Source organism: Rhinopithecus bieti, unplaced genomic scaffold, assembly GCF_001698545.2.
Source record: "Rhinopithecus bieti isolate Rb0 unplaced genomic scaffold, ASM169854v2 scaffold_11291, whole genome shotgun sequence".
In the NCBI taxonomy this organism is placed as follows: domain Eukaryota; kingdom Metazoa; phylum Chordata; class Mammalia; order Primates; family Cercopithecidae; genus Rhinopithecus; species Rhinopithecus bieti.
In genome coordinates this window covers 4014110-4031916 of record NW_016807158.1, presented here as the reverse complement: position 1 = coordinate 4031916, position 17807 = coordinate 4014110, and the positions used below count along the sequence as shown (strand labels likewise).

Sequence of the window (17807 nt, the reverse complement as noted above, 5' to 3'; positions counted from 1 at the left end):
GTCTTGGTGATTAAGAAGACTGACTAGTTCTTTAGTGTCATTTTTCTCTAATGTAAAGGGAACACACATAAATCTAAACAAGTGATTTGTTTGATTTGTTTTTCCTAAGGAATTTTATGTCTCACTGAGCAAGTAGGGCTGGCTTTTTATTAATTGTGCAGGGGTGGACTGGTAACAATAGCTTTCCCTGCCCTTGGAAATCATATACCATGCTACCTCATATGGCTTTGTCCATGGCTGTCCTAATGCAATGGAACGAGTAATTTAATGCTGGTAATCAGGACTGGATATTGTCAAATAGAACATCCTTTGCAATGCACAATTGTAAAGCACTTGAAACTTTTCTTGAAACCATCTTTTAAGCAACCACAGTAATTGCTAACTAGAGAATGTCATGCTGGTGTTCTGTATGTTGTGAACTGATAATAAGATTTAGGGTAGCTTATTAGGTACATAATGTTTTATTGAACACCCATTTCACAGACCATCCCCAACTATTTTCTGCAAGTTATACTTAAGGAAGCAATTAAAATACAGGGATCCCAGCTGGTTCAATTGAGATTAGGGGACAAGATTAAACCAAAGACTGATTTGTCACTGTCTTGCTAAATCAAAGTGGTCAAGCCACGTAATCTCTCTACACCTCAATTTCCTCATGTGTAAAATGAGATCAGCCGTTTTTAATTTAAGCAGCTGAACTGGTTCTTCAATTCTTACGTGGAAGTCCATTAGGTAAAATGACTGTGATTCCACAACAGTGGTTGGAACCCAGAGAGTCTGTTTCCTAACTTTGTCTCCCTGTTCCTGCCTAACACTCTTTATCCTCACTGCTAGGAAGCTCTAGGAAAACCTCCGTAGAAACCCACAGCTTTATGAGCCCGTATAAAAAATGCAGCAGGAGACCCCTAGTGTCATATTCCAGTTTTGTTAATATAGCATGAAAATCTATTTAAAACATATATAACTCAAGGATTAAGTTATCTCTCTAGGAAAGTTATTTTATGTTCCACATAAACTTCACTAAAAATTACTCATTCAATATTAATATCATTTGCAACTCTGACAAATGTGATACAAAATGATTTAAAAGTATAAATATATTGCAGTTAGAATAGGTATATATGCATATATTTGCCCTTCTCCAGATTCTATGCCACAACCTAGTTGTGAATCTATCTGGCCTTTCCCAAATCATTCTTCTTTATTCAAGTAGCTCCACGCACTACAGAGAAGAGTTTCTGCAAGGGGTAAAGAGTTCCAACAGTAACCACCAAAGAACCCAGGGAGTAGTGCATGCTCTCCAATGGCTCCCTCTCTAATTATTATAACTAATTATTATAATTTCTATGGACTCTGAGCCTAGATATGTTGAGCAATGGACAGGCCTGGGTACTGCCTATGTCTGCTGTGAACTTAAAACTGAAGTGAGATAGTGTACACATCCCACTGCTGTAGTCACATACATTAGAAAACAGAAGTACCTAGTAATTTATTCTGTTGAATTCTATGGTTACACAGTTCTTAATCTAACATTGGTCAGGATGATATAAGCAAAATTACAAGTATTAACCTAATAGAACTTCAATCCAAGTGCTATTTTGAAAAAAAGAGCTAGACAGACTGAACTTGTTCTATTTGTTCAAATTTTCAACTGATTGATTCCCTCTTATTAAGTTTCTACCCTTTTCCTAAGAATAGGCAAAATACGTGACACTAGTTGGGTTCATTTATTATCACTCAGTGCCTTGACACCATGAGTAATGAAGTATTGTTATTATAATCATACTCTATCCTTAAGTTGCATATGACAAAATTATAATTAGTTTTATTCACCTGAGGCAAAGGAGGACCAAACATACTACATATGACGTGCACCAAATACAAAAGAGAAAAGCTCGGGTTAAATAGCACATTGCAGTCAAAAGCTTTTCCACCTATATTTATCTTCAGAGAAAGAATGTAGTTTGTCTCCACCATTTCACCAAATTTAGCCATCTAGAGCATAAAAAATTGGGGTCATGCTTACTCAGTTTTCTTAATAACATAACTCCTTATATATTAAAATAGGTAATTAATTTCATTTGCTAATTGTAGATTAAATTTTATTCTTTACTAATTGTTACTTGTTCTTTATAAGAAACAGAGAAGATATTGATACTGTATCTGTAATAATTTACTTCCTGCTTAAAGTACTTAAATTTAGAAAGCCAAGATACAGAAAACTAATTGAGACTTGTATAAAGAAGAAAGGCAAAATAAGAAGACATGTTTTAATAGGCAACTAATTTCATGTCTTTCTTGATTCTATAGGTAGCTCAGTTGCCTTCTGTCCAGTTTGTAGATTATAAATCCTATTCCTTTTGTAGAATCCATGAGTGGAGCCTATTCCATTGGGTCGTCTTTGAAAGAGGGAGGAAAAATATAACTTGTAATTTCTTTTTCTTTTTTGGTTGTCAGGTCAACAGTGTTTCTGTAATGAACTTTTAAGCAAAATACCCTTCCACTATATTGGGAACCCGGTAGAAACAGAGACTTTTGTAAAGTCTCTGTATTTTGCAAAGCCCGCATTAGACTGAGATGTAAGAAGCCTCTTCAGTAAATAGTTCAGAATATTAGAGCAAGTCCCTAGAGCATCTATAATTAATCCCTTGTGTTTATAAAGCTGTGTTCCCTGGGAAACTCCACCCAGAAAAGGCATGGTCCTGAAGTAACATCTGCTGGGATGTAAACTATGAAATTTGAAAAGTTTTACATTTCCAGCATACTTGTACCATAGATAATTGTCAGACCTAAATGACATTTTCTTACTGATCAGTAGATAGCTAAAATTTTCTTTTTTTCTATCTATAAGCCTTCCTCCCACTTTTTCTTAGGATAGAAAACCAGACCACACTCTTCTGTTTTCCATTCTCTTGATACAGAGAGTTCCTTATCTGAAAAATATAGTGTCTGTCCATAAAATCTAGTTTTGTAGGACTTGGGGAATTCATTAAACAGTTTACATAAGTATAGAAGTTAGTTTTAAAATTAAACTTTATTCACATTCTTATCATGACTATGTATATTTATAAAGACACAGTTCCCTAGACATGAGTAAAAATGTAGATTCAAATTCAAGGTAGTAGAAATGGGTATAAAACAATCACTTAAGTGTAATTATGTTTCATCAACATAAGGTCATTAGGTCACTCTTTATAAAATCGTGTTTAGAGATAGAATTCTCCTTTCAAGGTAAATTTTATGCACAATATCAATATACAAAGATAGTTCAAAGAAGAGCTATTTGGTAAAAGAAAGGAGCAGAAACTGTGCCTCTTCCCTTTTCCAGGCACACTTCACTCGGGCTCTGAGTCATCTCCAAAGAATCCATGGGCTCCACAAATAATTTTCAAGTAACTGGACTAGGAAATCTCCAGTATCTTATCTTACTGAAGTTATCTCATGTCCATTTCCATCCTATCAGAATATATGAAGGTAAAAATATACGATAAAAAAAACTTGATAGACATCTGTAATATAAAATTATATACTTCTCAAATATTGCAATTTGAAACTTGTTTTGATGGTAGTCTTAAAAAATTAATGTAATAAACTCGACTTTATATGTTATACTTGGGATCCTTCTAGAACAAGTCCCATCTTTTAAAGACTCATGAACCAGGGATTACTACAGATTTGAAATTATTCTTTTAAGTTCATACTGACTTAAAGAGTATTATCTAGACCCATTCTTAATTTTTGAACCTCAGACAAGAATGTTAATGTCTTTTTTCCACACCCCAAATTCCACTATAAACAGACACTATAAGGTTTGTAATGCCAAAAATGTTGGGCCTTGAAGCCAAGAAATGTAGATTCAGTCCTGGGTGTTAGTACTGAAGTTTGTCTGTGATACAGTTTTCTCTAAAATGAGTTTATTTACATCAAAGAAGGTTGCAAGTGTTAAATGAAATGAAGTAAAATAATGTATAAATATTTCTATTATAGAAAATGTTATTGTAATTTTGAAATATTACTATGAAGTGTCATTTCAAGCCATAATAGTAAAATGGCATTTAATATTGGCCAAGTGTTTTAAAAATCTAATAAATGTGTATATTTTACAAAAGTAGAAATGATTATTTGCAAAACAGATTATAATGAAATGTGATCATATATGTATGAAATTAAAATATGCACATGGAAAGACAGCTAATAGTTGAGAACAATGTTACTTGCAAGTTTTAGCCACATTTTGGGCCAGTGAACAAAAACATCTTCTGATTAGATCTGAGGATAGTTACAGAATTAACTATCTGATAGTTACAGAATTATCTTAAACTTTCCTTTTCAGGAAACACACAGGAAATACATACACATGCAGGATTCAAATGTATTGAAGTAAACAAGGTTAAAAAAATTCCCTAAAAAAAAATAGGTTGGCAACTATAACTTCTGAGGTAAATTCCAACTTCAGTACACTCTGTGCAAGTACCTCCAATTGTAATTAATATTCTTCCCAGGCTAACCCATTATCTGATGGTTCTCTATTTGGTTTATTGTTATGGCTCACTAATGAGTCTGGTAAATTAAAAGATTTCTACTTTATTTCTTATTTTCTTATAAACTCCAAAGGACCACTGGACTTTTGTATAACAAACATTTTAAATATTTCATTTTGGTTTCCTTGTGAACCAATATTTAAAGCAATGTTTTCTTAGCTTCAACACACATAACTGACTTAAAACTACACAGAAAAGACTAAAAGTACATGCAAATCTTTACAAAACAGGTTTCAATATGCTACTTGATTTTAGAAACTGGGATGTACTCTAGAGAATTTATGCCATTTATAGTTATTTATAATTTTAGTTAATATAATTAATTTGAGGCTTTTAGTTAATTCCTCCAAATTGATTTATACTTTACTTCAACTTGGTATTATCATCTAATAATTCAGTACTATTTGTAATAAGCTTCCTGAATTGAAATAAACATTAATTTTGATTTATTTTATTCTACTAATTTACACTAATTAAATTTCAGATTATTTAAAAGTAATATACTTTGCTATTCCCAGTAGCAATGACAATATCTTTGTTCATTACAGAAAAGTACTTAAAAAGCACATATCCAAAATACACATTGCATTTGATCATGTAGAGCAAGTCAGGTACACCAAAAGTTGTGCAGTTCAGATTGAAAATTAAACAAGTTAATGACTCTGTAAACTGATAAGTAGTTAACAACTGCATATTAGAGAACATGTTGACATAAGAGCTGTAAGTCATTTATAACATCTAACCTCATTATATTGGTCTGCATTATAATGATCTTCATCATTTAAATATCATGTATAAATAGCCTAAGTATAAAATGAAAGTTTTATAATAATCCAAATTGGATTGTAAATCACTTCAAATATCAATTTATACATACGATGTGAAATGCCATTGAGTATGGTTTTAATACTTTTTAAGCATAAAATATAGGAAGATTGATAACTCGAAAATAATGCAAACCTGATTTTTAGATAAAGCCTAGTGACTAAGCAAACAGTTACTACCTTTTTTCCTGTCCTTGTTATATAACTTCTTAGGAGTATTTATACAGTAGTGTCATCTCCCATCATCTGGGTGATGGGAAAAATCCCTTAATCTTTTTTATTTAAGGAAAAATCATACAACTTACCTTTAAAATGGCTAAGACGGATTTTTCAATCAAATGCTCCAAAATTTGGACAATTCTTAATAGGATCAAATGGTATTTTGCAGAAAAGTCCTACACTGCAGTCCTCATTACATAAATGTGTGAGAGTTTAAATATGCAACCCCCCCCCCCTTCCAAAAAAAAAAAAAAAAAAAAGCAAAAAAAAAGCACTCTACAATGTTAGATCCCAGTGTGTGGTTTGTTGCCAGAGGAACTGAAAGAAAAAAAAAAAAAATCCCTACATAGCACATTACTGATATGGCTAATAAGCGTCTATTTTTATGTTCTGGTGAAGACCCATTACCTATATCTGAGATATTCGGCATTACTTTTTTTTTTCTTTTTTTGGCCATTTTCCATCCAACTAAGTCAGAGGCCAGAAAAACAAAAGGAACTCACTTGCTGAGCTTTCCCTAACATATTCTCAGAGGCTGAACTGAGACCGGGGGTGAAAAGAGTAAATTGGGAAGAATAATCATATTCTCACTTCCCTGTCTTGACTGAGCTTGTAAAACTTATTTCATTAAGTTTAAATTTAATGTACTTTTTATACAGTGTAATTCTGAAATACTGTGAGACTAATAATTTTGAAAACAATTGGAGACTGTCAATCAGCAAGGATGACAAACTGACTTAAAAAAAAGGAAACAGCCTATTGTTCTAGCTGGGAATTCTTAACTGTTTATCATTTCTGTTAGTTTTGCAAAAAATTCATGATCACAGCACAGTCCTCCCACAAAAAATAAATTACTTAAATTTCTTCAAACGAAATATGTCTAAGTAGAATTACTATTGAGGATAATCTTTTAATATAAAAAAAGTACTTAAATCACTTTCAAAAAAAGCATTATGTTGATGCTGAATCAAAATAGAAGGCCTTGCACTTTGGGGAAAGAACCTTGTTCTCAGAATCATACAGGAAAACCTTTGCAGGGTTAACCTGGCATATATTTGATAGGATAGCTGGATAAATGCATTCAAACAACCTTAGAAGTAAAGCAACCTAAGAATAACAGGCAGAAATATATTTAGTTCATTAGGTCATATTTAAACCAGTCCTTATAGTTAGAATGCTCATGCTGTGTCTTCTGGGCATGTAAGGCACACAACGAATCCTTTCATTTGCAAGCAGTGCTATACGACTGAAAAAGAACCCCAAACACTCTTTCCTCCTCGAGCATTTTTTTTTCCCCCGAGGAATTTTTTACTGATACATTTATCTAAAAAATAAGAAGTCATAAAATATTGTAAGTCTATTACTTTGTTTTCAAGTCTCAGAGCACTTAATTAGGATTAAGTAAAAATGACTGTATGCAATCTCTTTATAATGTATTCTTTCAGTTAGAAAAGAGTAACTCACAGAGATTTCACGAAACTTAAGAAGGTAATTCCCTTAAATAACTGTGACGTTTTTTCTTGGTGGCATGACATAAAATGGTAGTATAAAGACGAATATTATTTTGGTTAAGAATATTTTGTAGATAGCTATTTTGTATTTAGGCTACTTTGATATATTTATTTCTCAACCTTAATACTTACACATTCACACTCTAATATACCAATTCAGAAAGAGCTTACCAACACAAGGGTTCAGATAAGACCAGTTTAAAAGAGCATATTTTAAACACAGCAAAAGACTAAAGTATAATGAAAATATGATCACAATTAGAGAAAGATATTTCAGAAAAAAATACATGCAAAATAGATGCCTAAGTTGACATTAAACTTACTTGGTTATTATTTAATCAGTAGCCTAATGCCATTCAAATCTGCTGTCACTGGAGAGGAAAATGTCACAGAGTCCCATGAGTAGTCCAAAGAATCAAATTTACATTCCCAGAGACAGCTGTTAAGTGTTCAATCCATAGACAACAGTTCCTGAGTAGCTTAGCATACAAGACCCGAAGGCACATAGCTGAGTCAAATCTGCCACTGTGGATTTTGAGAAAAATATATACCTCAAACAATAACACAATAAAATGCTGTACCCATTTTAGAGTAAAGAGTGTTGGGGTTTTCATTTTCTAAAGACTGTGCACCCACTATATTATAAAGGGATGTGTTTTATGTGAGAATATACTTTTATGTAAATCCACTATAACACTAGATTAATTTATTAGAATGACAGGATATAATTTTCCATCTACTTCAGTCAGTTTAGACACAATTCTGTTTTTTTTTTTTTTTTTTGCAGGAGATCACATAGGGTTAGAAATCAGAAGGATGTAAGTTTAAATCCTCAGGCTACCGGGTCCTAGTTATATTGACTTGCAATTGGAAGTTAACTGTTTGTTCTTCTTTTTCCAGATTTATCGAGGTATGAATCATTTTGACATGTGTATACACTGTAAAATGATTGCCACAATCAAGTTAATTAAAATATTCATTGTTCTCATTTTCATAATCAAAGAATAGAGAAAACAATAAAAGAGTAATAATAAGAGCTAAGAGATGAGAAGTGTACAATACTTGACAGGAGCCTGAAAATTACTAGGCACTCAACACTCCCCATTTCATCATCCCCACTTCCTACAAGCCTCCTCCCCTCTCCATTCTCTGCTTTATTTTCCACAGGTCACTTATCACCATCAAAGAAATTCTGCCAATTGACTTTTGTTTTGTCCTGTCTTTGCACCTGCTAGAATGTTGTATTTTTAAGGAGGGGGATGCTTCTCTGTTTAATTCACCACTGAAGCCCCATAGTATAGAACAATCCCATAGTTGGTAATAAGTTGAATAAACAGACACACACAAGACTATTATAGCCATAATAATGGTTTACAAGTAGTGAGAATGAGTGGAAATGAGAAACTATTATGCTGCTTGTTCATACCATGGATATGTAATGGTTTGATTCAGATTAAGAACATCTGCTAGGAAAATGAATGGAATCTGAGTCTGAATTTGTAATTCATCACTTCCTAAGTATATGACTTATTGCTAACTACTTTAACCTCTCTTAAACATAGTAGAAATATCTCCCTCACAGAATTGCTGTAAAGATTAAAAGTGATAATATGAAGGATTTAGCACAGAGCCTGACACAGTTTTTGTTTAACAAATAATTGTTGCTGGGCTTGGTGGCTAACACCTGTAATCCCAGCACTTTGGGAGGCCAAGGTGGGTGGATCACTTGAGGTCAGGAGTTCGAGACTAGCCTGACTAACATGGTGAAATCTCCTCTCTACTAAAAATACAGAAATTAGCCAGGTGTGGTGGCACATGCCTGTAATCCCAACTACTCAGGAGTCTGAGACAGGAAAATCACTTGAACCTGGGAAGCAGAGGTTGCAGTGAACTGAGATTGTGCCACTATACTCCAGCCTGGGCAATAGAGTGAGACTCTGTCTCAAAAAACAAAAACAAAAACAACAACAAATAATTGCCATGGCCATCACTGGCTATTATGCACAATTTTATTTTAGAAAATGTATTAAGTATAGAGAGAAAGAAATATTGAAAATTATAGAAAAGTATAAAAGATCAATCCCCAATTATATTCCTCAGAAGTAACACACGTTAAGTGTGTGTTAACATTCCCCCAGTAATTTTATAATTTTCTAAAGTATATTAGCCAATTTTATTATTTATTTATTTATTTATTTATTTATTTATTTATTTGGGATGGAGTCTCACTCTGTTGCCCAGGCTGGAGTGCAGTGGCGAGATCTCAGCTCACTGCAAGCTCCACCTCCTGGGTTCACTCCATTCTCCTGTCTCAGCCTCCCAAGTAGCTGGGACTACAGGTGCCTGCCACCACACCCACCTAATTTTTTTGTATTTTTAGTAGAGACGGGATTTCACTGTGTTAGCCAGGATGGTCTCAATCTCCTGACCTCGTGATCCGACCGCCTCGGCCTCCCAAAGTGCTGGGATTACAGGTGTGAGCCACGATGTCCTGCTGTCATTTTTATTTTAAACATTAGTAATAATATCCTTTTCACCTTTTTTTCCCCCATAAATTGCTTTGTCGCTTTCTTAATAATTAGTAGGAAAATAGTCTTCAGACATTTGACAATTTTTTTTTTAATTTGACAATTTTACTTTTCTGTTTGTATGTGTAACTTACAGAAATGTTTACATTTTTATTCCATAAACTTTGAGTCATTTCCTGTTGAGGATTGTATCATGCTTTGAAAGCCTTTATCCACTTTGAGAATACAAAAAATAAATAAATAAATAAACTTTCATTTAGCATGTGCATAGTTAAAAAAAATCCTTTCAACAGTACTTTTGGATAAGCTGATTCATGGAATGTAACACTTGTGAAATAAAAGAGGAAGAGTACAGTAAGTTGAGTAACAAATATTGCAACATATTTGAGAAGCAAATGACAGATGCATGACAAGAGTTCTGGAAGAGGAATCACATGACCCATGTGATTCCTTTATTAGCAATAGGATTTGTGAACTAGGCAAGACATAAAAATCATTGTATTCCTGTTGTCCTCTCTTGTTAAATGGGATAACCTATAAAGTCTACTTACCTTTAAGCTGAAGATCAGATAGTAGATTTCAACTTTAAAATGTAAAGTTATATACAGATACAAGAAAATCTTATAGTAGTAGATACCATTTAAAAGAAAATTAAGTGATTTTTTTTAACAGTTCAGCAAATGAAAAGAAGCATTTTAGTATAACTTGTAATTCTACATTGAATGGGTGAACAAAGACTCATAAATTACGAAGATGATCATACAATAACACGGTTAACACATAATAGGAGCTCACTACCTGCCATGTGTGGAGCTAAGTATTTCACATTTATTACCTTGCTGACTAATCATCCGTCACTAGACTCTTTTTTTTTTCTTTTTTGAGACTGAATCTCGCTGTTGCCCAGGCTGGAGTGCAGTGGTGCCATCTCCGCTCACTGCAAGCTCCTCTTCCTGGGTTCACGCCATTCTCCTGCCTCAGCATCTTGAGTAGCTGGGACTACAGGCGCCCGCCACCACGCCCAGCTAATTTTTTGTATTTTTAGTAGAGACGGTTTTCACTGTGTTAGCCAGGGTGGTCTCGATCTCCTGACCTTGTGATCTGCCTGCCTCGGCCTCCTTACTAGGCTCTTTAGATGACTAGCTGAGTTCACACAGCTATTATTTGGTAGAACAAGGGCTGTAACCCAAACAGACTGACTGAAGGACTTATACTCTTTTCTTAAAAAAAAAAAAAGATACATTTATCCTTGATCAAAATCTAATTTTACATATTTTTCTCCAAATCTTTGCACAAGTTGATTAATTTTAACCTGATGTTACATTAAGAGCAAAACAATATCTAGGCACAACAAACAATGAACAGTGAACATATGTAGGTGACAATCAACAGAATTATTTTAGGTTAAATAAAACATAAAATTTCATTCTACTGACCTATGAACTATCTCATAACATTAGTTACCAATGTAAAACTAGGCAACATTTATCACTTTAATCTTCAGGAAATACTAATCATGGAGATTTATACATACAAACATTTAGGCACATTGTACACACTTATGCTTATATATATGTAATATATGAACATTTTCAGTTGCTAGCTCATTACTTAAAGAAGTATTAAATTATTAGTATGTTCTAACTGCTTTGTAAGTTGAGGAAGGACTTTACATGCGGTAATAAAAAATCTATGTAATTTGAATATTAAATTGCAAAAGACAAGAGCATCATGTAATGCCAGTGAAATGTTGAAAGACTGAAATGGAGATTTCTAATATCACCTTTAAAAGAAAATTCAAAAACATTATTAAAGTTGAAATTCTGAATATCAGAGTAATTTAGTTTAGACTTAAACCACATGGACTAATGAATCAAAAGCCAGGATAAAAACACACACACTCCATTAAAAGTAGAAAATCATCTTACCTATATGTTTAGTAGAATTCATGCTTGTAACATTAAAGACAGCACTTCTGTATATGTAGATAGTTCTCATGTGGGCATGGCCAAATCAATATGCAAATTTTACAGGCCATCTGAAAATGTTGGCAGACCTAATTCTTACTTGAACAGTTTGCAAAAGCAATTCTCTAAGCAGGAAAAATATTAGTCAACATTTAAATGATGGTAAGAAACATAAGGAAATGTCATGGTCAGCATAGTTAGGTAAATTGTGTTCATGCAGTAGATAGGAAATTATTAGAGGAAAAACAGAAACATTTAGGTAAAAGAATAACTAGGTCTCAAAGCATGGTGTGATGAAATAGCAGGAAAAAAATCAATAATTCATAGCCAAAACAAGCATTTAGTTGATGAGTACCGCATTTTTTAAACATTGAGGAAAAAAATAGCAATTAATTAATTTGGAATTTTACCAGGCAGAAAGATAAAAAATTCATTGTAATTAAGGGTACCACAAATTTTAGTTCTGAGAAATATTATACTAGCCCTGGACTAAAAAGGTAGTCCCTAAAGTGGAGTCTTAAAAATAAAATAAAATAAATAAGCTTGGGCATTAGCTTCCTAAAAGACTGAAATACATACAGAGACATGCACGTGTACACACACACAAACGTTTTCCAGGGACACAGAAGCATGCCTGATTACATTTTTTCCCAAAGCTTGTGGGGTGAAGTTCCTAAGAAGCACACAGAAATACCTTAAAAAAACACAGGAGATACACATCTCTGATACCTTTCTTGTTCCTTTTTTTTTTTTTTTTTTTTAATGGAGAAGTGATCATTCTGCCCTGAGACTTCACAGAATTATTTGGCACAAACCCTGCAGTTGAGTGGCACAGCAACTTCTGCTAATAGTTTCAAAGGAATGTAAAACAATCTATCAACTCCTATAGGGAAACCATAACATCATTTTCCAGGTTGGTTCTCAGAAACCTTAAGGGAAGGTTTTGCTCTTGGACAAGCTTCAGTTTTCTGAGTTCTAAGAGACCAACAGGTTTAGTTTGGAGTGCTTCTTCTCAAACGAATCCCTTCCAGTAACTTGACACATATTCTTAAGATTTCTAAGCATCTATAGAATTAACAGTGGGAACATCTTATACTAAATGCATTTTTGGTTTTAACAAAGCCTTATACGTTACTTTGTAAAAAAAATACATATATGTGTGCTTTGTACATTGTTAATATATATCATTTATGTATATATGTAAAATATATATAAAACTTCCAGAAATGTTTTTCTGGAAATGTTATGAATTATTTAAATCACTTTGTTTATATCATGTTTACATGAGTATATTCTAGAAAATACTAGAATTCAGACAACGAAAAGTGGCAGACTACTATAATACATGAGACAAATATCTTAGAAATTCAGAATCATCCTAAAACATTGAAACCCTTCAACTGTCCTGTATGTGTCTTTGTGATAGCTGGTTATCTTCTTGAATTAAAAAAAAAGTTGCAAACTTATCAGCAGTAAAGACTTCCCTTTGGAATTTCCACATTTAAATTTTGAATAATAGAGAAGTCTGACTTACCCCTTAAACTTCATTTTAGCCCTGACACTTAAGTAGCAGCATTTAAAGTTTGCTTCACATTATGGAGCAATTACAATGGATTTGATAAAATACTTCATCTTGTGGTTATGCAGAAAGAAACCTTTCATGCTTCTAACTTTCCTAGGTAGGTTTAGTTATGAGCCCTGTCTTTATGAAAGTGTCTCTCATCTTCATTGTTCTCCAGCAAACAAGGAAGGACTCAAACCATGTATACTGTGATCATCCCATTTCAGATTCTCAATGTCACTTTTCTTTTGTATTCTGGGGTTGTGAATTAAATAAACAATATTAGGTATGGAATCTTAATTGCTGCAGAATGTCACTCTCAAAAGACACCACTAGCTGTGCTACTTTTGCACGGCTCGTTTTGTACTTAGACCCTCAGAGACTTCTCGGACATGATGTGTTGTTGGCTTTTGGAGCCCGAGGTCTTTCAGCTGTGGTATGTTGGTATGCAAACTGTCCTGTTCTACAGTGCCCCAGTTCATGGATAAAGATAACAAATCTGAATTGAAATGTTTATGTTTCCTATGTTTTGGCACACTCTGCAATACTCCTTTTGTTAACCACACTGTGCTTTCGTGTTCAGAGTGAATACGCTAAGCATATTTATTTTCCCAAGCTGCATTTACAAGGCTTGGAGTGGCATCCTCCATGTATTCCAAGGACTAAAAACATTTTCTGGACATGATCCAAGATAATTGCTAGGCCTGTTTTCCTCTCATTTTCAACAACCCCTCTGGGAAAATTGGGTAATCACAATAGGCAGGAGGAAAGGAGCCTGCAGTGAACAAAAATTTGAGGTGAAATAAATACATAAAAACATGGAAACCACACCATTTCTGGAATCCCAAATTAAAAGCATCAAGTATTTCCTACGCTATAGAAAAGCACATCCCAAAAGACCGGATTTTATAATAAGCTTTCAGTATAGACTTTTCTCTTATTTTTTTCTTCTTTGATTATCCTACATTTGTCTGTTCTGGTTGATTTTTGGCTATTTGATATCTCATTTTTATCTTAATTTTCTTTCAAAATGGTACCTGGTTTTAGGTATGTAAATTTGTAACTGTCTCCAAATCAACTTCATACAATTCCACAAAGAAAAACACAAATATCTCTAAATTAGAAGAAACGATAAGTTCATTAGCTCTTCTCCTTTTATGAATGTGCTCATTTTATCCACTTAACAGATCCTTGTTTAGATGGCCATACCACCCCAATGACAGTTTGACACACAATAAGGGGTCTTCAAATATCACCAAAAAATATTTCTGAAACTAAACCTTATTCTGCCACTTAGTCTCTTAACCTCACATTTAGCACCTTAAGTATTAAATATTTTGACTTTTCAAACTACTAAAATTCAAAAAATGAAGATGAAATTTGTGCTATTTACTAATTTTCCCTGGCTTATCTGCCATCTAGGTTAGGGGAAAATAAAAGAAATATAGCAGTGATTTTCTTTTAAGTCTTTTGATGCAAATTAACTACCTAGAAAACTTCTTTTCATGATACCAAAAAAATAAATAAATAAATAAATAAATAAAGGCTACTATTGAATACATCAGTCTCCAGACAATCTCCATCCCATCCTAGGTGAATAAAATTTAAACTAATAGGCAAAGTCTATTTTAGAATAATCCAATACATGAGTGTTAAGGTGTATGTTGAGGGATTTCCTTCTATGTGTACACATGAAGCACAATGAGTAAATCTGACAAAATTCAGCCATCTCAGTTAACTGAATTATAACCTCTAAGGGCTAATTCAATATGCTTAAGCATTTTCCAGAGAAAAGAAAGCAACATTTCAAGACTTCACAACTCCAGATCTATAATTCATCTTGTGTAGTGAGGAGTACCTTCATCAAGGCTTTCCAGAAAGTCTTGGCTGGTTAGTTTCCAGAGATGCCCTCTAACTCTAAGTTCAGAGGGAAAGATTCAAAAGTTTCTCCATATGTTGATGTGGAGCTATTAATGTGGTATTGCCTCTCAAAATGTCAAGGTACTATTTAATATTCTCATTTAATTAAACAGTGAGCGTTATAGGAACATACATTTCCCCAGAACTCATGAAAATGTGCTCCTTTGTTGAACAGCAGTGGGAATTGATTTTTCTATCATCATCTATTCTCTATTCTAATCCCCACTGCTTATGTATAAGGAGGCAGAAGCCTAGAGCCATGCTGCTGGAGGCCCTCTTACAACCTCAGGGAAAGCCAGCCTGTGTCAAACCCACCATCCAAATAAGGAGAGAGCACAGAAAGTTAAGAAGAGCCAGCAATCTGATCCACCTGTGCTGGAAGAGTGCTAACACTGGAGTTTTCAATGATGTGGGCAAACCTGTCCTCCTATTGATTCAGCTAATTTAGGTTTGTGAAAGGAAAATAAATCTTGGGACCCCAAAATCACTAAGCTAAAAGAAAAGTCAGTCTAGGAACTGCTTAGGGCAAACCTGCCTCACTTTCTATTCAAAGTCACTCCTCTGCTCATCGAGATAAAGGCATAGCTGATTGCCTTCTTTGGAGAAGCTAATCGGAAACTCAAAAGAGTGCAACCATTTGTCTCTTATCTACCTATGACCTGGGACCCCCTCTCCACTTTGAGTTCTCCTGTGTTTGCTTTGTGTTGTCCCACCTTTCCGGACTGAACCAGTGTTCATCTTACATATGTTGATTGATGTCTCAGGTCTCCCTGAAATGCATAAAACCAAACTGTGCTCTGACCACTGTCGGCACATGTCGTCAGGACCTCCTCAGGCTGTGTCATGGGCGTGTGTCCTCAACCTTGGCAAAATAAACTTTCTAAATTAACTGGGATCTGTCCCAGGTATTTGGGGTTCGCAGGTTGAAAGCACCCAAACTATACCTTGTGATTCTATTTAAAACATAGGCATTAGATCACAGGTATTTTTAATAAACTAAAACACTTAAACTTCTAGCTCAAAAGTGCAGTCAGGAAACATGGCTTAACCAGTAGGTCTCTTAAAGGAGGAGAAAAAAGATGTTTCTGCAACATGGTTTTCTACACTCTATGTAACAAATATAGATATTAATATAACATGAAGCACATAAAACATACCATGTGACTGTATTTTACTCATTTATACAGCTTTAGAATATTTTAGTGTTCCACTTATACAAAGGATTCCAAAATAGCTCAGTTTATCATTTGTTCATTCATGAGTAGCAAGAGAGTAGGTCACAATGAAACTCCCTATAACATATTACCGGGGATCATGCTGGTAGTGTTTAGCATAATATCCCAGAGTTTTAAATAGTGCCTGATACATAATAGGTGCTCAAATGTTTTTTCAATTGATTCTGAATAAGCTATAACTCTAGGTATCACAGCATAGATTTTTAAAAGGCATGCATGTATATGTTAAATACCTTTGTAGGAAAAGAGGTACCTTTATTTATCCCAGTATCTGATCAAGTTTAAATGCACTGATGATTTTCCAGATGTGCATTTTTTATGTTTAATAGACACCGTGCATGTAATGGAATAAAGAACAGATGTACTCTTTTCTAAGCAAAAATCTCAATGTAGTAAACAGGTAAATAGTTTGATTATTTCACATTAGAAAATATTCTTATGAAGGGCTTAAATTCTTCCCTTTCACAGGTATTTATTAACTATAATACAAGAATGAATGACATACTTCTACACAATGAGCTTTTCCCAAATATTTTAAATGATGCAATGTACCAATTGTGTTTATGTATCCATTGGCAGAAACAGACATATTGATTAAAATAAAGTTTTGCAAAATTTATTAAAATAATTCAGTCACACCAAAAAGCATGATTAAACATTAAATGTGTATCATTAAACAGTTGTATTGTCTTGCTTTTGCCTGTTGAAAATCCTCTCCAAGTCTTCTGAATATTGTACTCTACCACCTAATTTTTTTACATGCCAAACTACTATCACCTTAAAGGCTAACACACACGATCTCTTGATAAGAGTTTGGTTCCTTTGGGTTGTTGAGTGTTCTGGACTGCTCATTTATTCTGTCAAAGAGTAGTGGGTCTGTAGTCTAATTTAAAAAAAGCCCCTCTGTTAAGGGAGGAGGTCAATATGATGTACTAACTGGAGGCTTAAGCAAGGACCCCTGGGAATTGGGTTTTCTGTTCCAATGAGAATTAATTTCAATAAAATAACCTAAGTTCTGTCTTTGTATTTGTTGCCATCTGTGAGATGAGACATGTCATCCACCGGGGCATAGCCTAGTTGCACTGATGTACAGGAGGATTCAAAAATAATTTCATCATTTGCAGAATTACGTGGCAATAGATAAAATATAAAGAAAAATTTAAAATATAATCAAATGTAGCATTCTCTTGTAAAAACCCGAGTCAGACTGATTCTTTCAATCTCAAGAGAACCTTTAATATGATGAAGTCTTAAATATCAAAACAAAATGCATAAATGCCAAAACCCAGGAGTAAAGGACAGTAAATAGAACCTTGTAATAGTCTGTCTCAGGAGGGAATCCTGGCTCTACTTCTGCTATTGACTGTGATAAAAACAAAAGTTGGAATCAATAGGGAGATAAGATGAATGTAATACTTACATATGAAGAGGTACAGAGAAGACTGTAGTTTACATATAGAGTAAAACAATAGAACCTGTTATTAAAATCTAAAAGCATGAC

The 17807-nt window shown here is 33.8% G+C and overlaps 1 protein-coding gene and 1 long non-coding RNA gene across 16 annotated transcripts in view; one reads left to right on the top strand and one right to left on the bottom strand.

Annotated features, from left to right (window-relative positions):
• The window catches only part of LOC108534869 (uncharacterized), a 109324-nt gene that overhangs the window by 18162 nt on the left and 73355 nt on the right, over positions 1–17807 (top strand). For 4 of the 6 annotated variants that reach the window (XR_001887049.1, XR_001887050.1, XR_001887054.1 and 1 more), the window contains exons 3-4: positions 3329–3474; positions 7883–8005. The exons of 1 other annotated variant lie outside the window; for it this stretch is intronic. This is a non-coding gene — a long non-coding RNA (uncharacterized LOC108534869). The remainder of the gene's footprint in view (positions 1–3328; positions 3475–7882; positions 8006–17807) is intronic. One more of the 6 variants, XR_001887051.1, reaches the window with a different exon arrangement.
• CD36 (CD36 molecule (CD36 blood group)) overlaps positions 1–17807 on the bottom strand; it is an 80979-nt gene that overhangs the window by 35840 nt on the left and 27332 nt on the right. Inside the window, exon 2 of one of the 10 annotated variants that reach the window (XM_017880426.1) lies at positions 11552–11715. The exons of 6 other annotated variants lie outside the window; for them this stretch is intronic. The gene's annotated coding sequence lies outside the window, so the exon portion shown is untranslated. Of the gene's footprint in view, positions 1–5670; positions 5975–7418; positions 7506–11551; positions 11716–17807 lie in introns of those variants that run through there. 3 more of the 10 variants (XM_017880428.1, XM_017880429.1, XM_017880423.1) reach the window with 3 other exon arrangements.